The 22666-nt window shown below is 37.8% G+C and overlaps 1 protein-coding gene across 13 annotated transcripts in view; it reads left to right on the top strand.

Moving 5' to 3' along the window:
* AFDN (afadin, adherens junction formation factor) overlaps nucleotides 1-22666 on the top strand; it is a 113991-nt gene that overhangs the window by 11461 nt on the left and 79864 nt on the right. The window lies entirely within an intron of this gene.

Below are 22666 nucleotides of genomic sequence, written 5' to 3'. Positions count from 1 at the left end.
TTCCCATAAGGTTACTGATCAGCCAGTCTTCTAGCACGTGCCTTGTGGACTTTGGAGTTTGGAACGGGCAGACTGTTGCAGTTGAGCTTCTTTATAACCAGCTAGTCCTTGTGCTGATGGTGGCTGAAGCAGTGGTTTTGTTTTTTTTTTTTTCTAAGGGGGTGAGGGGAAAAGATGTTTATTTTTTGCTTGCTGTAATATTATAAGTTTTCAGCTTGAGTGTTACCTATTCTGGGTACCTGCTAGGTAAAGACAGAATGAGTTTTCTTGATTAACCTTGCGCTGAATTCCTTAGCTGCTGAGAAGGGGTTCTTGCACCAAGGGGAAAAATTACTTCCTAACCACCTCAAAGGCAATTACAGTGGTACTCACAGCAGGTAGAACTAAATTTAGCCAAATCCTGAGGATAAACAGGGTGTTTATGGAGCAAAATGGGCAAGGCAGTTGCTCTAATCGTTGATACGTATGCCTTTTTCCTAGTTTCAACTCCCTTCTTCCCAGGGTAGTACCATGGAAATATCAGTGGTAGTAGAAGTCTGCTAGCAGAGTGAAATACCAGCATATTTCTGATACCATTATACCCTGAATTTCTGAGGTAAAATACTGAAGAGCACTGTTCTTTGCCGTGACTGATAGTTGCTTAAATAATCTGAAGCTTTTTCTACCTCAGCAGCTGTAAAAGAGGATGAATAGTTCCATGTGTGTGTATGTATATACCTCTGTTTTGCAGCCACTTCATCAACCACACCTCAGCACTTCTGAAGCACAGTAAGACAGCTGGTAGCATTGACCTTTCTCCCACCACTGCTGATTGCCATCATGGGAGTTCTTCAGCAGGGAGCTGGCCATCTTTGATTCTCTTCCAGCTCTATGGTGGTGATGACGCTGAAAGGCAGCAATGGGGTTTGCCGCTTCTAATGTTTAGCAGTTGCGTTGCGCTGATCCTAAGCACTTTTGCAGCTTCCAGAAGCACTGAATAGTAACAGTTAAATTTGTATGTCGATATTTACTGTGACTTTCAGAAACTTTGGCCAGCCTTTGCTTTATCCTCCACCCCCAATGTCCATCTGACTTTCCTGTTCTTAAAGGTTGTCAGCATTTTAATTGGTGTTTAGTTTATTTCAAAATTTCTTTCCCTGTTTACATGTATGACATTATGTCAAATATGAAAAGATATTGACAAGTTTAAGTTCTGCTAAAGCTTCCTGCATTGGTTGGGAAAAGTTGCTTGCTATGCACAAGTGGACATTTTTTGTGTGTTACTGAGCTTTCCTGTTAATACATACCAGCACAAGTGTTAATATTAATCTTTTTCCTTACATTGGCTATTGACCTAAAACAGTTTCATATCTAGAATGTATATGATGTGATTTTTGTGTAATGAGCAGTGTTGAGTCTAATTCTTGAAAGCAGGCAGTGCTTAACAATAAAAACAGAAATAAATGTTTGGAGACTAGTGATACTACTTGATTTTTATTTATTTATTTTGCTAGAGTGCTTCTGCAAGATGATGTTAATCAAGATGAGATTGTTTAGATTGTACTTAACTTCTACGTGTGTGTAGTTGTAGCCTCCTCTAAAAACTGCCTTGTGTTTGTATTAAAGGCGCATCAAGCATTCTCACATTGTTATAAGATTTCCAGGACGTGGAGATAGCAAAACAGTGATGCAGATACATGAAGTAATGCGTTCAAAACTGTGCTGTAAATTTTATTACTCCAGAGCTAGAAGGAGAAGCCAGATTTCCCGTGTGTGTGCAGTTTGCTACTTGCTGGATAATGCAGGGCTGGGTGGGGAGTTATACTTATGATGTTGTATACCACCACCCCATTTCCAATTTAAATCTTAAACTGACTTCTATGGTATAGCAGAGAATGCCTCTTTTCTTTCATTTGGTATCTACACACAGTGAGAAGTAGGTTATTCATTCTTCAAAGAAAACTTGAGTAATTTTAATATTTGGGGGTACTTCATTTTTGTCTCAGAAATACTTAAATATCAAATCTATGTGAGACTGCCCCACTTCAGTAAATATGTAATTTAAGTTTTGAACTGGATGAATAATTTCTTTTTTCCACATGTGTAACTTTCTGGTATTCAAACTGCTAGGAAGCTTATAAACTGTTGATTGTCTCAATCAACACAATTCACTGTTAATTAAGACAAGCATAAATGTTGTATTAACATTCTTAAAGTGAATACTGAAGAAAATGCAAGCCCCAGATACTCTGTCATAATAATAATAATCATCTTCATAGAATCACAGCCTGGTTTGCGTTGGAAGGGACCTTAAAGATCATCTAGTTGCAACCCCCTTGCCATGAGCAGGGACACCTTCCACTAGACCAGGTTGCCCAAAGCCCCATTCTTGAACAAGTCACTCAGAAGTACCTAATCCTAAAGAAACCATGCTTCTCTTTGTGGATAACAGTAAAAAATACACATCCCAGATAATATGGTGTTAACTAACATATGAAATGTGCATGATCTTTTTGTTTGCCTTGGGATTTTGTTTTATGTTTGTTTCTATTTCTGTACAAGTTAAATATTTTTGTACAAATAAGTGTGGAAAAGTTTGTCCTTTTAGTAGAGGAACAAAACTAACTAGCACGTGCATTACACTGAGATTATTGGTTGCTAATTAAATGAGGAAAAGAGGCTAGAGACTTTAAGTCTCTTTCCACTCTTTGTTTCTTCACAGATTGATTCCCCTCCTCGTTTTGATTCATTTTTCATATTCTTGTGACATACTTTCTCGCTAGTGAGAATGACAGACCTGTCTTTTGGTGTAACTTCAGCTGCCTTAATCCTCATTTGCTGCAAAGATTCTTTGGGTGATATCACCAGTTAAAGCCTAGATTGTTTCACAGTGAGTCAGAATATACTTGAAATCTTGCATGGTAGTATCACTTATGCTTTAATTAACTGTGTTTTAATATCTGAGTAAGCCAAACCAAGTTACTAAATGCTTTTGTAATCTGAGCCTGTTTGAACTTGAAATACTCCTGTTCACAGTTAATCATCTGCATTAATGTTTGTATTGTAACTTGTCCTTGGTCCATGTGCTACTGAAATGACAGCCCCTTGATAAGAATAAATTTAAGGTTATTTGATACAGTTGTATTTTGGAGCAAGAAAATATTTGAAATTGACCAACTAATTCATGTTCTGGTTGTTTTTTGTAATGTAGTGTTGCCAAATGGAATATTAGAGGGAGTTAACTAAACATACAAGCCATGTCACTGGCTGCAAAACTGCCTACTGGCGGAAGTGCAAGACTTGATCAAAATAGGAATTCATGCATAAATACACAGGTGAACACTTTCTTCTGATTAACACAGCTGCAGAAACCAGTTTTGTTAACCACTGCTACATGATGAAAATATTTATTCGTTGTCTCCTAGAAGAAATCCTTAAAATAGAGCTGCTAGTTCTTTTTAAAATGTAGCTCCTTTGGTAATCAAATGTGCTGTTTGAACAGTGAAGTAATCACATTCATGGGTGTATTTCCCAGTGCAGTGTTATTTCCTGACTGGGGAAGTGCTTTTTACTTTGTTATTCTACGTAAAGAAAATAAAAATCATGTATATATTTTCTAAATACCTGAGACAGATTACAGAAAACTTAAATGCTGTGAATTGCAAAATAAGATTTGCTTAAGTATACTGACAGCTTAGACTGTATTTCCAGGCAGAAAAGCATTTTTTCCCAAAGCTGAAGTGTGTTCCAGAGGGTTGGAATTTTTTAAGTAGTGAACAAATTAAAGTAAAATGAAAAATAATGCTGTGTGTCTGATCTGGGCTCAGTTATTGTCAAAATCTGCTCCTTGGGATCGCTTCTTGAAACAATCATGAAAGTGTTCATTGCTTAGTCATGTAAACCTTACTGATGATGTAGAGTGGGTAGCCTCTGGCACAGGGAGGAGTTGTGTCTCTGAACTCAGTAGTTCTTCATCACAGCTTAAAAATGAATGGATACTGGAATTACCGTTTCTGACTCTGATGTTGTATGTTAGTTCATCTCACTTTATTAGCATGCGTGTGTCCAAAAAGAACAGCTTGCAAAATGGAAACTATATCCTTTCAGAGAAAATTATACTTGCTGCTTTTTGTTGTTCAGCAGAACCTCTTGAAAAACTTGGCTTTGGGGAAAACATGTTCTCTTTCTGATTGTTTATTTATGTACCTTTAGCCATTTCAGATATTACATAGCTATAAAATTTAGGATGAATACCTTGTGGGGGTGACATCATTAGAAATGTCTCAACATCTTGAGAGGGAAGACTGTTTGTAGTTGCTCAAGACTTCTGAATAGTTAGTGATGTATCTCAGTTTATAAAGGCACAGATGTGTTTTTCACTGTATGGCAGTTGAATTTCAAGATGGAGAACTGCAAATGTGATTCTTGTCTTCTACAATTAATTAACTGAAGTAGTCAATTTCAGTATTCCTGATTTCTGCTGTATATAATTTTAATTAAAAAAATCATAATTGGCTGGACTAACTTTAGGGATCTGAATTAGTGCTGTCTCTTGGATATGCATTTCAAAGGTTCAGATCAAAAAGACTAACAAAACCAACTGTTCTTCTCCGTTTGATATCAGAAACCTTGGAGCTAGTTTTCCTAGTTCTTCACCATTGAGGTAGCTCACTTATCGTTAAGGAAAAGTTTATTTCATTATTGTGATAAACTGAAGAGAAACTGATACAGATTGCTTTGGCAATTGACCATCTGCCTTCTGTATTGAAAATTTTGGAACTTGTGATAATGAGAACCATGTTTTTGTAGTGCTGAAATGGGGAGACTTGTCCCTGTGATTTTGTGGACATTAGATATTTTTCAGATAATTATTGATTACCTGACAAGTACTAAATATCAGGTTGCTCTTAGAAGATGAAGAGGTGATGCACATGTTAAAAGTAGTGTCAGTGACATGTTTACCCTGCTCTCAGTGGAGGAGCAGTCCTCTTGCCTGCTCTGGGTAAGTAAATTCCAATTTGGTTACTGCAGGTACAGGCCATCTAGGTTTTACAGTTAATTGTTGTTAGTTTAGTACTGTCAGCAGAGCTGAATATTTACTTGAGAATTTTCAGTCATGAAATTATTGACAATGACAAAGATCTTAATTTTTAGTGTAGTTGTTTTCTAGAAGCAGCGCTGTGACAAATTCACATCGTGCAGATCCTAGACCTGTATCATAAAAACAGTATCTCCATTGTTGTATAGCTGTATTTATACAGTGGTGTCTAGAAAACAATTCTATTATTATGTAAAACTTCAGCTACACACTAGTAGTAAGATCATTTGTCTGCACAAAGTGAAATTAAGGAGAGATAGAAAGATTAATTGGTTGCCTAATACTTTAAGATTGGTAAATTGAACCACAAGGGCAGACTTCTTCTTAGAATAAGACTGTTATTTCCTAATTATTTATCTGTTTGACTTTTTTTTTTTTTTTATGTGTGAAGGAGGAGCTTTTCATTTAATTTTGGATTTTTGGTTCATGAGACAAAGAGGCTTCCTTTAGTGTATGACTTTCTCGTACTGTTTGGGCCTCTTTCCCTCGTTCTGTGTACTTGTATGAAGTGAGCGACTGAGAATCTTCAAACTAGGTTGTTCATGTAATGAGATCAGTGTTCCTTCATTCTTCTCTTGATCTCTCTTCTGTCTTGGTCTATCCTACTTTCCTTTCGTTCCTGCTTTTGGAGTTTGTTTTCTTCTGGTGTTCTGTTGCTTTGTGGTGTTCTCCTCAAAATCAGTTTATGCTTCTGTGGTTAGTATATGATTATTATTAATAATAATAATAATTCCACCCACTCTTGCCCTCTTGTGCCCTACATACCCTATAGCAGCTAGAGAATAGCAACAAATTGGTATTGATGCTGGTGAATCACTTTTCCTGTTGTACTCAGATGCTTGTCTGGAGCTTCAGAACTGAACTGTGTTCAAAAGTAACACAACCTGGTCCAGCGGAAGGTGTCCCTGCCCATGGCAGGGGTTGAAGCTATATAATGTTTAAGGTCTCTTCCAACCCAAACCATTATATGGGATATATCCTAAGGAAATTTCACTAGTTTGAAGGTATAGGGAGGGCGGGGAATATTGAATTTATTTTTTAAAAGCTGCTGCTTCTAAGGCCTTGCCTAAATTTCTGTGTGTGTTTTGCTATTTTGGATCTTTCATTGCTTTTTGGTTGTATAAACTTTCTTGAAGAATGAACTGGACTTCGATGTTAAAAAAATCATCCTGAAAATTCCTGATGACCTATTTATGTTATAAAATACCACTTTGTATCCTTAAAGGAGAAATGAGCTGCTAGTGTTAGTGTTTCACAGTGGTGAATAGAGTAAGCCTATTTAGAGGCACTGTACAGTGGTTTACCTGTTACTATTAAAACCCCCATATTTTCAGGCTTACAGTTCACTTTATCCATCTAAAAGTGAAATCGTTGCGCACTTGACTAACTACAAATATGTTCTGTAAAATAAAACTTTTCAGGTGCCAGTGAATAGTCAAGTAGTAGGACAGGTTGCACAGGGAAGTTGTGCAGTTTTTGTCCATGGAGGTTTTTAAGACCAGATTGGGTAAAACTGCAGACAACCTGATCTGACTTCAGAGATGACCTTTCTTTCAGCAGGAGGTTGGATTGGAAACTTCTGACGTTCCTCCCTCCTTGAATTATCCTGTGATCCTACATGGATCAGTGGTGTATGTGCATGTTCCAGTTTATTTCTGTCTGTGATGGATTGCATTGCATTAGTTGGAGAAATTACTCTTGATATGCGTCTAACGTCTATGTTTTATTTCCATTTTCTGCTCCTTTGTTTCTTCATACTCTGGATCAGACACCTCTCAGTTACACAAAAAGATACTTCTAGTGAATTAATTATGCTGCATAATTTTTGTTGGTATGTCTTTTTGTGAATAATAATCTGCTTTCACTCCTAAATATTACTACATTTATAATGCTGGGTTTTTCTGCAGTCCAGTGGGTTGACTAGTTAAATTCTTCATACTGAACCTCACGTTCTTTGTGTTTTGAATTCTGCCATTGTGTTATGGGTCTTTGTATGATGTCTAAAAAATGTCTTAAAAATCAGCATGTATTGCTTGGTAAAGTGGTAGCTGCAGAATGTATCTTGCATTTGTGATGTTTAGAAACTGTTATATCTGAGAAACATTAATTTTAACCTCAGAAAGGTCTTTTGTCATGGTATCAGAACTTCAGAACCTCTGGTATAGGTGGTTACATATGGAGATTACGTCAGTTGCATGGAAATATAGCCATGCTGATAGGGAAACATTTTTGGTGGAAGAAATGCTAAAGTACTAGTTCAGAAGTAGACTATAATCTCATCTGGCCACCTATGTTTAATATTACTATTTGTTCCTTCAATGGGTCATTCATACCATTAAAGTCTGAATTACTACCTTGAAACTTGGGTAGCATTAATCTGTTAATTCTGTAAGTGTTCTAAGGCCAGTATTAACATAGCAGGAATTTAAAGCCAAAATGAGCCAAGCAAGCAAAACCTTAAAACCCCCCAAAACCTTAAAATTTTATATGTTGATATTAATTTTAAACAAAGCTTTAAATCACTTTTCCTGCATGCTGTATAGAAATCTGTTTTGATAAAACCTTGCTACCCATTTGGAAGTAGCTAAGTTACCTCTTTAATCATGCCAAGTGCAAGGTCCTGCACCTGGAGTCGGAGCAGTCCCAGGCACAGCTACAGGTTGGGCAGAGAAGAGATTCAGAGCAGCCCTGTGGAGAAGAACTTGGGGGTGCTGGTCCATGAGAAAATTAACATGAGCCAGCTTCAATGTGCACTCACAGCCCAGAAAGCCAGCCGTATCCTGGGCTGCATCAAAAGGAGTGTGACCAGCAGGTCGAAGGAGGTGATCCTGCCCCTTTACTCTGCTCTTGTGAGACCTCACTTGGAGCATTGTGTGCAGTTCTGGTGTCCTCAACATAAAAAGGGCATGGAACTGTTGGAACAAGTCCAGAGAAGGGCCATGAGGATGATGAGGGGACTGGAGCACCTCCCGTATGAGGACAGGCTGAGAAAGTTGGGGCTGTTCAGCCTGGAGAACAGAAGGCTGCGTGGAGACCGTATAGTATCTGAAATATCAGTGCAGTATCTGACCACAGCAGCCTTCCAGTATCTGAAGAGGGGCTATAGGGGTGCTGGGGAGGGACTGTTCGTTAGGGACTGCAGTGATAGGACAAGGGGTAAGGGGTTAAAACTTGAACAGGGGAAGTTTAGATTGGATATGAGGAAGAAGTTCTTTCTTGTAAGGTGAGGCACTGGAATGGGTTGCCCAAGGAGGTTGTGAATGCTCCATGCCTGGAGGTGTTCAGTTCCAGGTTGGACAGAGCCTTGGGTGACATGGTTTAGTGTGAGGTGTCCCTGCCCATGGCAGGAGGGTTGGAACTGCCTGATCTTAAGGTCCTTTCCAGCCCTCACTATTCTATGATTCTATGATGCATCTGATAACCCCATGGTCCAGATGATTGTTCTTGGATTTCCACTTAAAACCCATGGTTAAAAAGGTTTAATGCACATTCTGAGAAGTCATTAGGTCAGGACTGGTTTGTCCCAGAAGTTAGAGATGACAGTCTGGAGTTCCTCAAGAAAAATACCTTTCCAGAAGACTCTTTTCATAAATATAAGCTGTTCAGCTGAAGACAGCTGCAGCAGTGTGCGGTGGAGGGAGACTGCCTGTGTTATGACAATATGTTGAACGAACAAACTCTCGAAGGAGCTATTGAGTTGTATTCTGGAAGATCTGTAGCCGTCTGCTCTCCAAATTCTGGAGTGACGCTGCCGCCTAGTCTAAGCAATGTACAAATACAGAAATGTATTGTTTATTTTTAAGTGCATTATTCCAGACTAGGGTGGATAGGGAGGGTGAGAAAGAAAGCAGTAATGTGAAGGATGCTTATGTTATGATTAAGCACTCAGCTTTTCAGTTGCCATTATGTTGTTCCTATCTCCTCCCAACTCCACACACCCAGTCTCGTAACTGGTGATGTGATCGACCTGCCCTCTGAAACTTCCTCAGTCTTCTGTAAGCAGCCGCTGGCAGCCCATTGTTGAAGCAAAGAACAAGCCACTGTGAAATGATGGGGCAGTATTGGTTTAGTTGGAGTAGATTTATTCTGATGCTTCAGTAACAAGTGAGCAAGTGACTCTGGCTACTTAAAACTTTGAGCACTTAACCGAATCAGTCTCATACTTGCCTTTCAGCGCTTCATCATGACTCAGAGTGTAGCCACATTCTTATCTTACCTGGTATCACAACAAAATGGGAATTCAAGATGCTTTATATAATTTCAAAGATGTAATGAAATATCAGTATTTATGAGTGGGGAAAAAAACCTGCCTTGGTGCTGTTTCGAAGTAGAAGTTTTTCATAAAGCATGAACAGACTTGCATAGAACACTTAATCTAATTAGAGGCTAGAGCCTAGAATATTTAAGAGAGCAAGATTGACAATTATAAAATAATAACTCAAGCTTTTAAAAAAAAACTCAAATCTAGGACCTGTATCGTTGCTCCATTGTTTGAAACAATTAATGAAATGATGATTTCTAATCAAATTCCTCTTGATAAAAAGACACAAATTGGCCTTTATGCTTGTACCATATGATACCTCTTCTACATGATTTATGCTATTATGAAGAGAACTGCAAAGGAAATGAGGAGCTTCCTATGTAATCAAGTGGTCAACTGCTGTTTCCTCTATCGGGAATAGGGTTAGTGATTACTCACAGTCGTTGCATTTGCATTGTTGTGTTGAGCATGGAATAAGAGACTCTGAAGCAGTAGGAGGGAAAGAGAAAATAACAGCGGCCATGGCTGAAATCCTGCAATTGTAGAAAGAGAGTAGCTTTCTACTGTTAGGAGGTGTTTTCGAGTGCTTCTTGTTTTAACGACTGCTCGGTGCCACAATTAAGTGTTACCTTTAGCAGGTAAACATGTCTTAAAACATGTTTAACCCACCCCATCTCTGCACTGACTTTCTTAATTATGACTGTTTCAAATCTTGTTTTCTTTTAATTTGCTTGCTTTCCTCTTCTGGATTGTTTTGTTGAAATGATGCTGTTGTGGCCTCTGCAAGACTTCAGAGACTCTCAGGATTGTAAAACTGTTGGTATTTGTGTGTGGACAACATCTGAGGGGATATCTGATGTAGTGTTTTGCAGAAGGTCTCTTGGGACCACTGAGTAATTCCTCCACCATTTATGTTATTCCTACTTTAACCAAATCCTTGTCAGCATTGTCTTTTTATGCCCAGGACATGGAAAAATGTTTCAGAGGCTAGTATTAGCAGACGGTGGTTATAGCTCTAATGTACTCTGTATTCAGTGACTCCTGACATTTTGGGGAAAATGTTATTTCCAGTAGAAAATAATGTCACCTTGGTATTTGGTAACTTTAGTTGTTGTTTGGTTTCTTTTGGTAGAAAGAATAGGAAGCAGTATTTATTTTTAGGCTACTCTTAGATGCCATGTCCTGTAGTATGATAAACAAAAACGTGACTTCTGTTTTCCTCTGTTAAATGATTTATTAATTGAAATAAAGCCTATTTTTAATAGCCTTTCTTAGGCCTTTTATACCGAGTTTCATATACTCTTATTACTTTCATAATGTTTTGTTTGTTCAGCCTTAGACAAGTGAAATAGATGTTTAGACAGGAATGACAAAATGCTTAGGTTCCCATGGATAGCCAGCTTACTGGTGCTGGATGCTGTTAAAGCTAGCCTCTAACATACTCTGGTTGGTTGAGGTTCTGGGTCTGCAGGGACATTCCTTACTTCTGTAAGCTGTTGATCTTGGTTTTATTTTGAGTGCCAATAACTACACAAGGGAAAAAACTGTGGGGATGAGATTTCATATTCATAGCTTAAGCTAGTAAAATGGCTTTCTAGCAGCAAGAATGCTCCCCTCACCCTTTCTTCAGTTAAGCATTTCTTTTGATACCCTCCTTTATGTTGCCATTGGGGCTTTGCATGACTCCATGGTGAAGTTGTTAGGAAAGCTGGGGGACTATGATTAATTTTCCTTGGGCTTTTCTCTCTGAACTAGCTCATTAAGAGTTCACCTCAATGCTTGTGTTAAAGCAATTGAAATGACACGTAGCTGGGGGGAGGAGGGTAGGTAGGGAAAGAGAAAGCCCCTTCAAATTTAACTGCTAGTTGCTGTTGGATTAGCTTAATGTCATACTCTACCCTCACTGCTATGGTCAAACAGGACTCAGGGAGTAACTTTCCTACTGATATTTCCTTGCAGCAATTGGCAATTAGGGACTTCTGGGGAATTTACTTCTAGGTCTATGTGAGTATTATATTCTGTGTTGTTCTAATCATAGGTACATGGAGAATACATAAAAGAAGAAAGCATTTAGGTATAGAGATCTTGTTAAATGAACCTCTGTTTACAGAGCAAGACCTTTCAGCCAATGAACTTGTTTTCACTCTGGCGAAAGAGACACTGCTGTAAATGGGAGCAAGTGTGGACCCCCCCTAGGGAAAAAGGAAACCAGTAGGGAATTGGAAGGAAGAATGCTGCTTCATGAGAAGGGGGCTAGCTCAAGTATAACATAGCAGGAGTGTATTGTTAATTAAATGCACTAATTAAAGTGTATTGTTATGTTGACAGCTACAAGGTATCTTCTGCTTAAAATTTAAAATCAAATAGAGTGCTGAGGGAGTAAAATTGGAACTAAAGCAGAGTTTTGGTTGTGCAAGTACCTTGGTAAGAAATCCGTTTGAACTAGCTTTTGTGTTGGAATGGAGGAATTTGTAGTCTGAGAATAGTCAAAAGAAAGCTTCACAAAACAGTGGGTGCGAAATCCCTATTGGTCTGAAGATGCTTAGATGGTGTTACTGCAGAGAAAGACTTTTTTAAACTTGTCAGCAGTTGCTTTTAAATGCAACTAACTGAACCTGAATGTCATTCATCAAGCACAGTGCTTGATGAAATTGTTGCCAAAGATTATAAAACAAGATTAAGTAGGATTTGCAGAGAGAAGGCTATCAACGAATAAATTTTACCGAAGTATTGCAACTAATGTAAAGGTTTTTTTCCAAGCTATCTGTGCCCTTGGTAGTCCTGTCAACCAGCATTAAGATCACTAACAGCATTAATAAAAACAAATGACCCAATTCCTTTAAATAAAATCAGAAATGACCCGGTTCCTTTAAATAAAAAAATAAGTCATTCAAAATTATAATTCCTGGAGGAGTTTTTGAGTGACAGAATTTTTCAAAATTCAGTGTCTCCTGTCTGGAAATTTCAATACGGACCTAGTATTTCTTTTAAATGTTCAGCAAGGTTACATTTGATGCTTCTAGTTCCGTCGGTGTTTTCCTGTGTAAATTTGTCTACCTTTATATCTGTAGTGAACACATACACTTTTTCTGAACACATACCCTTTTTCTGAACACATATCCTTCTAGTTACTTCTACCACACATTCAGAAAAAGGGTGTCTTCTTGTGAGTGTGTGCTCAAGGCAAAGCTGCACATGCATATTGTGGTTGTACATCTTTAGTTACGACACAGCTGATCTCACTGAATTTCATTCAACAGTCCAGATTTTGGGTTTTGGGGTAACTTTTTTGGAGCTCTAATGCTGTAGTTATCAATGACTTATAGCCTGAAGTTGTTTTTTTTCCTTAAAAAGGAAAAGGGAAGGTAAGTATTTCATGTGTGAAGAGGAAACAGTAATAGTTCATTTGTTACACCAAAATTGTAGTTTAGGCTACATTTTGAAATGGTATTATTCCTTCAAACCTGCTTGACTAATCTAATCGACTAATCTAATCTCTAATCCAGCAAAATGTTGGGTTTCAATCAATACAACCTGGCATGTATGAATTTAATGATTGTAGACCAAATTCCAAGAAAGTGCAGCAGTAATTGTGCAACTGGAACTGATTTAAATGTTGCACATCAGTGTCTCCTGAGGTAGTAAAATTGGTAATAAGGTTAATGAACCTGCCAACAGTCTGGTGCAATTCCTATGTTATCACATTGCTATTTGGCAAGCTCTTGACCTGCAAAAAACCTTTAGCAATGTCAGTTTGGCAGTGAGCTCTTGACAGTGGTGTAAACAAGAGAACTCGGATTGAGAGGGGTTTCTTTTGCTAGGGACCCCTTTCCCTCCCAGATTTACCTGCACAATCATCCCATGTCACCCTGCCTGTTTTGCATTTTGCTCGATAGCATCCTCTTTACATTTTGTTTGGCTATATTACTCTTCATAGCTACAATAAGGTCTTCTCGAAAACAAGTGAATTCTCTGCTCTTTTTAAAATGTTTCTAAAGTCAGCCTGCCATTTCTCAGAGGATGTAGTGGGACATTTGGGAACTGGGTCTAGTCAATAGATTCTGTGTGAAGGTAAGGGTCTGAGAACATTTTGCCGTTGTACGGGATTTTGATTTTTCTTTTTTTGTTGTTTGGCCTTGAGGTTGATTGTTGTTTTTTTTTTGCAGGGTTTTTGGGTGTTTAAAGTCTCAAATTTTTTGTTAGTTGTGGGTTTTTTTTGTTCCCCCCCCAAGTAGGTTTCCTCTTGCAGTTTGTCTCCTCTAGGAGAATCAGGTGCTTGTTTCCTAGTTGCCTTGTTAGCATTCCTTCTTTAAACTCCTGGCTAATTAGCCCGGTTGCCAGAGCACTTGCATGCAGAGTATCAGATAGCACCCTTGTTTTTCTAGTTCAGTCAGTGTAGCTGGGTGTCTTAACCCTCTATGGTGCAGATTCCAGCTCATGCCGCTGGAGGAAGAACCTAACGTAACACAAGTTAATCACTGCAGAGTAGACTTTGGAGCAGTCTTTACTGGCTGTGTGAGCAGAAAAATAAATATATGACGTGACCCCTGGTTGCATTATGTAAAATGATCCTGTCTTCATGGCTTCTTTTGAAAGCCTGTTGCATCATACTAAAACCTGATAGTGAAATGGTAAAAATGCAGCACTAGTTGTGAGAAATTAGCCCAGACAGCTGTTTATTTAAAGGAATGTTGTTGTCACATTTTTTGTCATGCAGTGGGAGTTTATGTCCTGTATTTGTAGTGCACAGGTACTGAGAGCAAATAAAAATGAAGTGAGAGTGGTTTCTAAGCTGCTGTGTGTTGGTTGGTATAAGCCTATGGATGGGTACCAGCTTGTTAAATTTGGGTTTTGACTGACCTATTGGTTGTTTGAACCTTCAGCCCATGGCAGGAATGTGAAGTTTCCACAGTAGGTGGTCATATAGAGACAAGACATGAGATTTAGTTTGCACTACGTGGTGTGTGTACTTCTAGATACTATAGAATCCGCATAGGAGGTAAATGTTAGCAATAATTTGATTTGTGTCACTTGTAGTAAAATTATGATCAGTTTTGGGAAGGACAGCTATAAGAAACAATGCTTGTTCTTAATACCATTCTGCTAGTTTTAGTGGATTTTAGGATTATTCCTAATAAGTTCCTCTACCAAAGTTGTATCACAGAGGAAACAATTTGGTTTTTTGTTTTTTTTTTTTTTAATTGTAGAGCTGTTGCTGTGTAGCATCAGTATCCAGCAGCTCTTGTAGTATACCTGTTAAGGAAATGCCCTTAAGACTGCAGTATTCTAAGCTTCAGTTTGTGACTTTAAAAAATACGATTATTCTTCTGGATGTGTTTGTGGAATGAGTCTTAAAAATGTTTGAGATTTGCCCTTCCTGTAGCAGGCCACAATTTCCACTTAGCTCATTGGGACTATTAGCCTCTGCCAGGCTCCTACATTTCTGCTCCCTTCTGATCTGGTGCTCGTCTGACCTGTGCAAAGACTTCACAGTATGCTAGGCCAGCATAGCCTGAAACAATAAAAAGAAGTGCTTGCTGGCTTATAATGCTGTAAAATCTCTGTGCAGGGTCTGGTATGTGCTGGTCAGTGCAAACGTGCTAATAGGCCAGCTTGGTAGAGACTGCTCGTTCGTGGTTCCTTCAAGTTAATACAAGGTGCCAGAAGAAGGACAGTTTTTCTCAACTGTTAGTATTGCCAGTTTCCTCCACATTGAGTGGAGGAGGGGAAGAAATCCCCACCTTCTGAGTTATTTAACCCGATTCATGTTGCTGTACAACTGCAGGATGCTGGTGTCTGGCATAAGGGAAGAGGTGGGAGTGTCTCCGCATGAGGAAAGGCTTTCTGCAGCAGCTAGAGTTTCTGTTGCTTCGAAGTGCCTACACTTCTAATGTTAAAGTAAGGGCAGTCTTTTTTATGGCCTGATTGATGCTTAAATACAAGGATTGCAGCTCTGCAGGTTGTTGACAAGTAGCAGTGCCAGTGAAAAATCAGACTTCCAGTGTTTTCATTCTCCTCCTTACAGTTTTCCTGTGTTTTGGTTTGATGTGGATATAATAAACTGTTCCTCTTCCTCCAAATCAGACTGTTTAAAAGGAACAGTCTTTAACACAGTAAATAATACGGAGAGCTCTGATTTACGTCAAGTTTTTTTCTAAGACATACTTGAAAGATGCCATAGTGGATTGTCTGTACTTCTAATTCTTCCCCTCTTAAGTTTCTGGAGTTGCTCATAAATATTTGGCTTTTAGCTCCACAGCAGTGACAGGTTGTTGGTAAATACTAGAAATGATCTATTCTTGAGGATCATGACTTTTTATTATTTTTCCTCTTGCCTTTAAATATGTCATGACTAATTCAAAGAAGGATTTGTTTAGGTTTTGACTGGCTTTTTACTTAGTTTCAGATACATTTGAACACTGCATGTATCTCTGTTTTGTTGTTGGAGACTCTATCAGGGTATTTTGATACACTGAATGTATGTCAACGAACTTTTTTTTTTTCCCGTCATGTTCCTAGTAATAAAATGATGATCTTTTAAGCATTTTTCGGGGTATATTTTCAAAGTGTGTATTGACAATGATCACCAGATCCTCAGTATTATGGTATTGTGAGAATCACTGAGTTGCACTAGCATCAATAAAGTTTATAAAAGGTGGTATGATTTAACCTATGGGTGTGTTTATTGCATTTTGAATTAAAGCAGTCTAGTTTATAAATGATTAAATAGTTGCAGAACTCTTAGTAGTCCTCATTGTTGAAAATATTTTTGGTTTTATATGTTTTTTAGTTAATTGTAGCAGACATCATTTTGTAAGAACAATAATAACCTTTCACAATTAACCAGAGAAAATGCAAAGTGATGCTGTCTAGCGCAGCCTAACAAAAAATAGCCTGCAGGTGGCAGACAGTAGCTGTGAGTTGCAGATCACTTACTGTAGGTTTGAAACTTAACGAGTTAGAAGGTTAAGCCTGTAATGCTTTTGGGGATCACCCTTGGCAGATTTTCTTGTAATGGTAGCTGCTTCTGGAGTCATAAATCTTGCTTGAAGACACTTCATGTTGCTTGTATGACAACATCTTTTGTAGAAGGTGATGAAAACTTAAGTGTTTTCAGAATGCAGCATGGGTGATGGCTGCAGACCGTGTCTGGTGGCTTTGGCAAAAATAGGATTCTGAAAACAACTTTATTTTATTTTTTTTGTTTTGAAGTCGGCAGGGAATATACTGCTTCATCTACCTTGTGTAAATGGGTCTGTTCTGAAGCTTAATTTTTTGAATTGAGGTGTAACTCACCAGGAAAATACTCAATATTACTGTAATGTTTGTTTCATCCTGACTTACTGTATTAATCAGTCTTGCTATTGATCATTGAAATATGTACATCAGTGATAATTCAAGGTTCACAGGGGCATTCAAGTTGTACTTATGAAAGAATCCTTTTTTAGAGTACGTGGTAGTTATGTTTATAGACATGAATTTTGGCTGTAGTTTTAAGATTTTATTTGTGTACCATAGTGGGTTTTGTATTGACTTTGCATTGCATTTATATAATGAATATGTTTGTAGTACCTCTTGGGTTTTGATCTTGAGGCTTTGTTTGATGTCTTACTGGGCCTGGTTCCTAACGGTGCAGTCCCCTTCAGGAACATAGAAGGGATTTCATTTAGTTATGCTCCTTTTGTTGTGGATTATTGATAATTCTCTCTTGACAGCTCATCTGTTGGTCCTGCTTCTGTGAACATTACTGTGTGTGTAAATTGTGGTGGAATGAGTCATTCTGTAGTGGAAAGTCTTTGTTGATCCAGGTGTCAAAGGTTTGGAAGAGGAAATAAAGCTGATGAAAAATATTTTTATAGGAGCTGGTTTTTTTTTCATCTCTATTGCTCTTCCTCACTTCTCTTGGAGCCATTTAGGGCATTGTGTTAATCTTGAAGCTGCACTTTTTGAAGGTGTCTGAAAAGCTGTACTTCAGCAAAAGCATTGCTTTTCTCCTCTATGTGTAAAACAGGATATAACAGTTAACACATTTTTTTTTCTTTAAAGATTATTCAGAATTCATTTTGAATAGTTGGCTGTAGAGTCTGTGTACAAAAATACTGTCTATCCTTTACTTTCAGGTTGAGAATTCATTGCTGAGAATGTATTCTAGAAACCCGAATCTGATGTAATTGCAGTGTTTACTCCCTTAGTGATTTAATATGCTTAGGCTTTTAAAATCTTAGATCTTGTATGATTTATGTCTTTTAATTTTGTTTTTTATCTTTTTGTTTTTTATTCATTAGAATTGCATAATTTGCTACATATTTATAGCTATTGAAGAGGCAAAGGAAGCAATTCCGTTTTACTCTGTAGGCTGACAAAGGATCAGGTACAAAGATGTTAGATGAATTTTTCAGAATATCCTGCAGTGATAATACTGTTATATCTATATATCTATCTATGCTATATCACTATTGTTACCTGAATTCATTTGGAAGCAACATGTATTTGCTATAATTCTAAGTGTTGTGCTGTGAATTGGGTTTATTGTGATTTATATTTTATTAGCAAAACTCCTGAGCAACAAGTACGTGTACCTGAATAATAATTGCAGCTTAGTTTAGGACTTAGTCTTCTGTAGATTTTGCCTGTAGAATTTGAATGGGACAGGAAGAAAGATGTAACATTCCTAGCACTGGGCTTTGGTATTTTCTAGATGCAGTCATGCAGAATGCTGCTTGTAAGGCAAACAATGTTATCAATGCAGCTAAAAGAGATCAAAGATAGGCTCTTGGAGGGGTTACAGATGAGGTTTTTTGAAGGGAAACTTGTATGTTCTCTACTGTGCAAGAGATTGAATAGTTCACAAAATGAATAGTGTGTAATATGCTTAAGTATTGAAATACGTATTGGTTTATGATTGATGTGTGTGGGATAGTAGTTTAAAAGTCTAGGGGTATTCTTTGCTTGGCATGTAGGAATAGTGGTCTTGATCTCCTCATTCATTGCTGTGCCCTACACATTGGAATAATGCTCTCATTGCTTCCTCTGACACTTGAAAGGAGGGGTTTCCTTTCTCGTATGTAAGCATGGCTATGGATTACTGCTCCTGGATACAACTGCTTTGTTTGCAGAAGCCTCTCTGATTCTTCAGGAAGTCCAGGTTTGCCTGCTACAAATCCCATTGTGTCATGTTGCAGGCTTTTTCCAGACCTTGCTTACAGCACAGTCTTTTTATTGCTTTCCACTTGTTTTTCATAGTCCTGCTTGACTGTGATTTTCTTGTGTAAAAAGCATGGGACAATTGGAAGAGAGCTGGTTTTTCTGTGGGGATTTTCAAATAACCAAAGTATTAACTACAACTGTTAACACTTTTTCTATATGTATGTAACCAGTCCCCATAGTTGGAGATGGAAGCTGGAGATGCTCTTCTCTTTTTTATGTATTTTCAGTTCTGTATAACATAACTTCAGAGGAGTGATTATCTTGATTATTACTGGTTACTGCTTTAAAGCAGGAATACCTACTTGATAGTAAGTAATTGGGAGCAAGTTTTAAAGATCAAACAAGCTATTTTGAGAAACAGGAATCACTGCTGAAGCAGTGATTCATTTGAAAACTTGTATGTCACATTTTAAGTTTTAAATGTGGCTTAAGTGATCTGTGTGACACTGTTATGTATTAAAGTTTGTTTGCTTCCTGCTTTTGTAGTACTCTTTCAGCTGATGATGGTCTGAGGTCATCAGGAAGAGTGTCAGAGGAGGGTGATGGCACTTGAAACCACAGATGTTTTGTAAGAGTGTTTCATCAAAGCTTTTCACAAGATTCTATAGAATTTTGAATTCTTTTTGTGTTGTCAAAGTGTTGTTTCTAGTGTGCCGTTTTGATGCTTTCATGTGTGTTTATTCCCCCTTCCTCCCCTCCCCAGACACACTTTTGGAACATTTAATCTGTTAGTTTTGAACTTTATGTAGAAAGTCGTAATGAACTAGTTGAATAGTTGAATCACTGGGCTTTGTGCCTGATGAAGAGGTGTCGTAATTTTGTTTGTAAAAACAATAAATAGTGGTTAACTGGCAATTTTTTACTATGTAAGTTGGAACCTTCTTTTAAGTAGGGAACGCTTCTGAAAACCAATTTCTCATAGGGATAAAAAACCATTTAGGCTTTGTATTTGAGGAAAATGGCCCTACGATTTGAAAGACCTAAAAAGAGCTGACTTCCGCTAGGTTTTCTTTAAAATACATTTTGCAGTCTAGGTGATCAGAATTGAAAAATTGTTAACATTGATTGTGCTTGTGTAGCCAAAGACAGTTCTGTGTCCTCACATTCCTACATAAGGAGTCAAGAGACTTGCACAGTAGATACATGAAATATAAAAAATGTGATTAGATGAGAAAGCTAAAATTGCCTGTGATATGCGTATCAACTCCCTAGGGGAGCTGAAAGAACTAAATACATACACTTATGTAATTAGTCACTTTTGGAATCCAAAAAAACATTTTAACTTCTCTTTGGTAATTTATAAATGGCAACTCTCATCTTTAGAGAAAGATGGTTTTAAGAGGTTTGTAGATGTTTTGTATAGATTTCTCCACTCACAAGTACATGTTTGGCAGTAACAGATACTTGTGTATCTATTTGGTTTAGGACAAGTGTTTTTTATTCTTTAGTCTATTCTCATGAAACAAGTCCATAATATAAGCAGCAGTGAACCGACATGGCAGTCTTGACACAGATATGTAAGAGTGGAGTGAGTTTGGGAATGAAGTGCCTCTGAAAAGTGAGTGCTTTAATGCAGTTAGAGTGGAGATAACTTGGAACTTGAGTGGCGCCTACCTTATTGTGTTAGTGTGAGTGGTGGCATCAGACTCTGTGTGTGTGTGTGCATTACTGGTCTGCTAAGCCATGGCCAGGAAGTTAAATGTATCTTGAACTGGAGCTATATACTGGAGCTATATATACATGCATAAAAATCATATATAATGATGATGATAATAATAATGAAGACTAGAGGTGTGTATGTGTGGGGGGGGATGTGTCTTTTTCTAGTCTCCTACTTTCCTAATTTTTTGAAATGTGAAGTGGTTACTTCCATATCACCAAACACTTGTATTTAAATAATTTAATACTTCTGTATCTTCTCTGAATGGATCTGTGTTGCACTCCCTTGCTCTTGAATCTCTGCAGTTTTGTTGTGAAGAATTAAAACCTATAGGCATAAAAGCATTGCTAATGGAGAGTATCCTCAGTAAAATAATCTCCTCTCCTTAAAAGAAGGAAAAAAATAAACTAGAACCTTATATGTGTATGGAAATTCTCACAGTGTGTAACACCTTAAAGAGATTTGTAGAGTACTCATTGTTCTCTCCTAATTCTTGTTTCAGCAGTACCTTGAGATAGTATTGGTGAAAACCTTGTATAAAGGGAAATAAATGTTATAAATGGGATATGATTGTGCTTCATGACACTTCTGCAGAAAGCTTGTGTGTCATCGTTTTTTGCAACCATCAAACAAGTGGGTCAAAACCTTAAGTTGCTTATAAAAATAGCTGTGGCTATATTGGAAGCATTTATGGTTAAGGAGTATTTACAAAAGAGGCAACCATTTTAATTGGTCCAAAAGAGCGTGTGGGATGTGGCTCAAAGTGTTACCTGTACTAGAGATTGTAACGTACTTAGATTCACTTTTCTTACAAGAACTACGAGATTTTTCCAGCCTGACTTGAAATACAGCATAGCTACACTAGGGAAGCTTGTTAGAGCTGAAAGAGGCAACTAGTAGTAGCAAAGTACTTGCCACCTGCTGAGAATTAAGATGCCATGCTGGAGGTACAGAGCAAAAGCATGCCGAATATCAAGGGAAGTGCAAAAGGAAGCTGGCATGGCTGAACATCAGGCAGAGATAGTTATTAGAAAGCTGAAGTAGTATCCAAATGAGGAAAGCTGTAACGATGTAAAATCTGACAAGCAGAATATAAAAGTGCAAGATAGCACAAACAAATTTGAGTTTTAAATTGTGAAAGTCTTTAATAATAACTGCCTTTCAGCACATTAGTAGTAGTAAAGCTACCACAAACCATAGGGCTACAGGATGATCACTTTATAAAAGAAAATTTCAGAAGGTAATGTGTTCATTGTTAAAAATCTTGGAAAGGTTGCTGTGCCAGGAACGTTCAATGGGTGACTTATTAGAGGAATGCTCTCAAATCAGCATCTGGTAAGAGTTTAGAGAGCAGCTGAACAACATGGAAGTGCATTGGTAGAACCAAGCAGTGTTTGTCCAATTACTCCATAGAAAGTGAGGGATGAAGTAATATTCTTAAGTGATATGTAATGCCTTATTTAGCTCGACACCTTCAAGTAATCGGATATAAATGCAGTGTGAGGCAGGTATTAAAAGAACCTTTACTCAGGATGTTGTCTGTGCAGATTAGAAACTACAGCAGTGTACAGAATCCACGGGCACATAGTAATTAGAATAAATTGTAGAAAGATCAACAGAGCTTTGTGAAACAAAGTTGTGCCTTTTGGAGGTCACTGAAGGCGTTAGCAAGAACACATAGTAAGGAAGTTCTAATTTGCTGTGGTGGGTAGCATTTCCAGAAGTCTTCTGCATAAGAGGGGTTAAATCCTCGTATGGATAATTCATTAATAAGTTGAAATAGATAATCAAAGACAAGAAATGAGGAGAATAGGGTGCTCTCATCCCTAAAGTACTTATCTTGAGGATGTGAATTTACAATAGTTGGAATGGATTGATGTTGCAGCTGTAGTGTAGCCACCTGGTTAACAGTTGCAGTCCCTTTCTTCCCTCCATTTCACCTTGTGTTGAAACTGGAGCTTTTCTTCTCTCCCAGAATGTACAGAGGGAGCTGTACCGAGGACTAACCGGCTGTTCTGTATGTTCCTGAACAGGCTGTTTCTGAGACCAGCATGCTAGCATAAGAACGAGTAGCTCATGCAGGGGGGAAAGAAGAGAGAAAGATGATGCTTTTCTTCTGTGACAGCTGTTTTCTTTGAGACATGTTGCTGTTCCTCGAGCGTATTTAGCCTGTGCTCTTAGAGATGTGGAATATAGGGGCCTACTCTGGGTAACAATATATATTGAGACTAGTGTCAAGACGTGTGTCTGGGTAAAAAAAAAAAAAAAAAAAAAAAGTTTTTCCTTTGCTAAACCTGACAATAGTTGTAAATTGGAGTATTTAGAGATCCAAGTTTTAAATATTTCCACGAATGTACCTGATTTATTTTTACAGAATATCCTTTTTTTTTTTTTTTCCCTTTCCAAGTTCATGGTGTCCTTGTTAGTAAATTCGACTGCCCTCAAAATTTTGAAAATCAGC

This window comes from Pezoporus occidentalis, unplaced genomic scaffold (genome assembly GCF_034315485.1).
Source record: "Pezoporus occidentalis ecotype Australia unplaced genomic scaffold, CSIRO_AGI_Poc_V1 ctg7, whole genome shotgun sequence".
In the NCBI taxonomy this organism is placed as follows: Eukaryota; Metazoa; Chordata; class Aves; order Psittaciformes; family Psittacidae; genus Pezoporus; species Pezoporus occidentalis.
The sequence above is the reverse complement of the archived record's forward strand: the minus strand, read 5'-3'. Positions and strand labels throughout refer to the sequence as shown.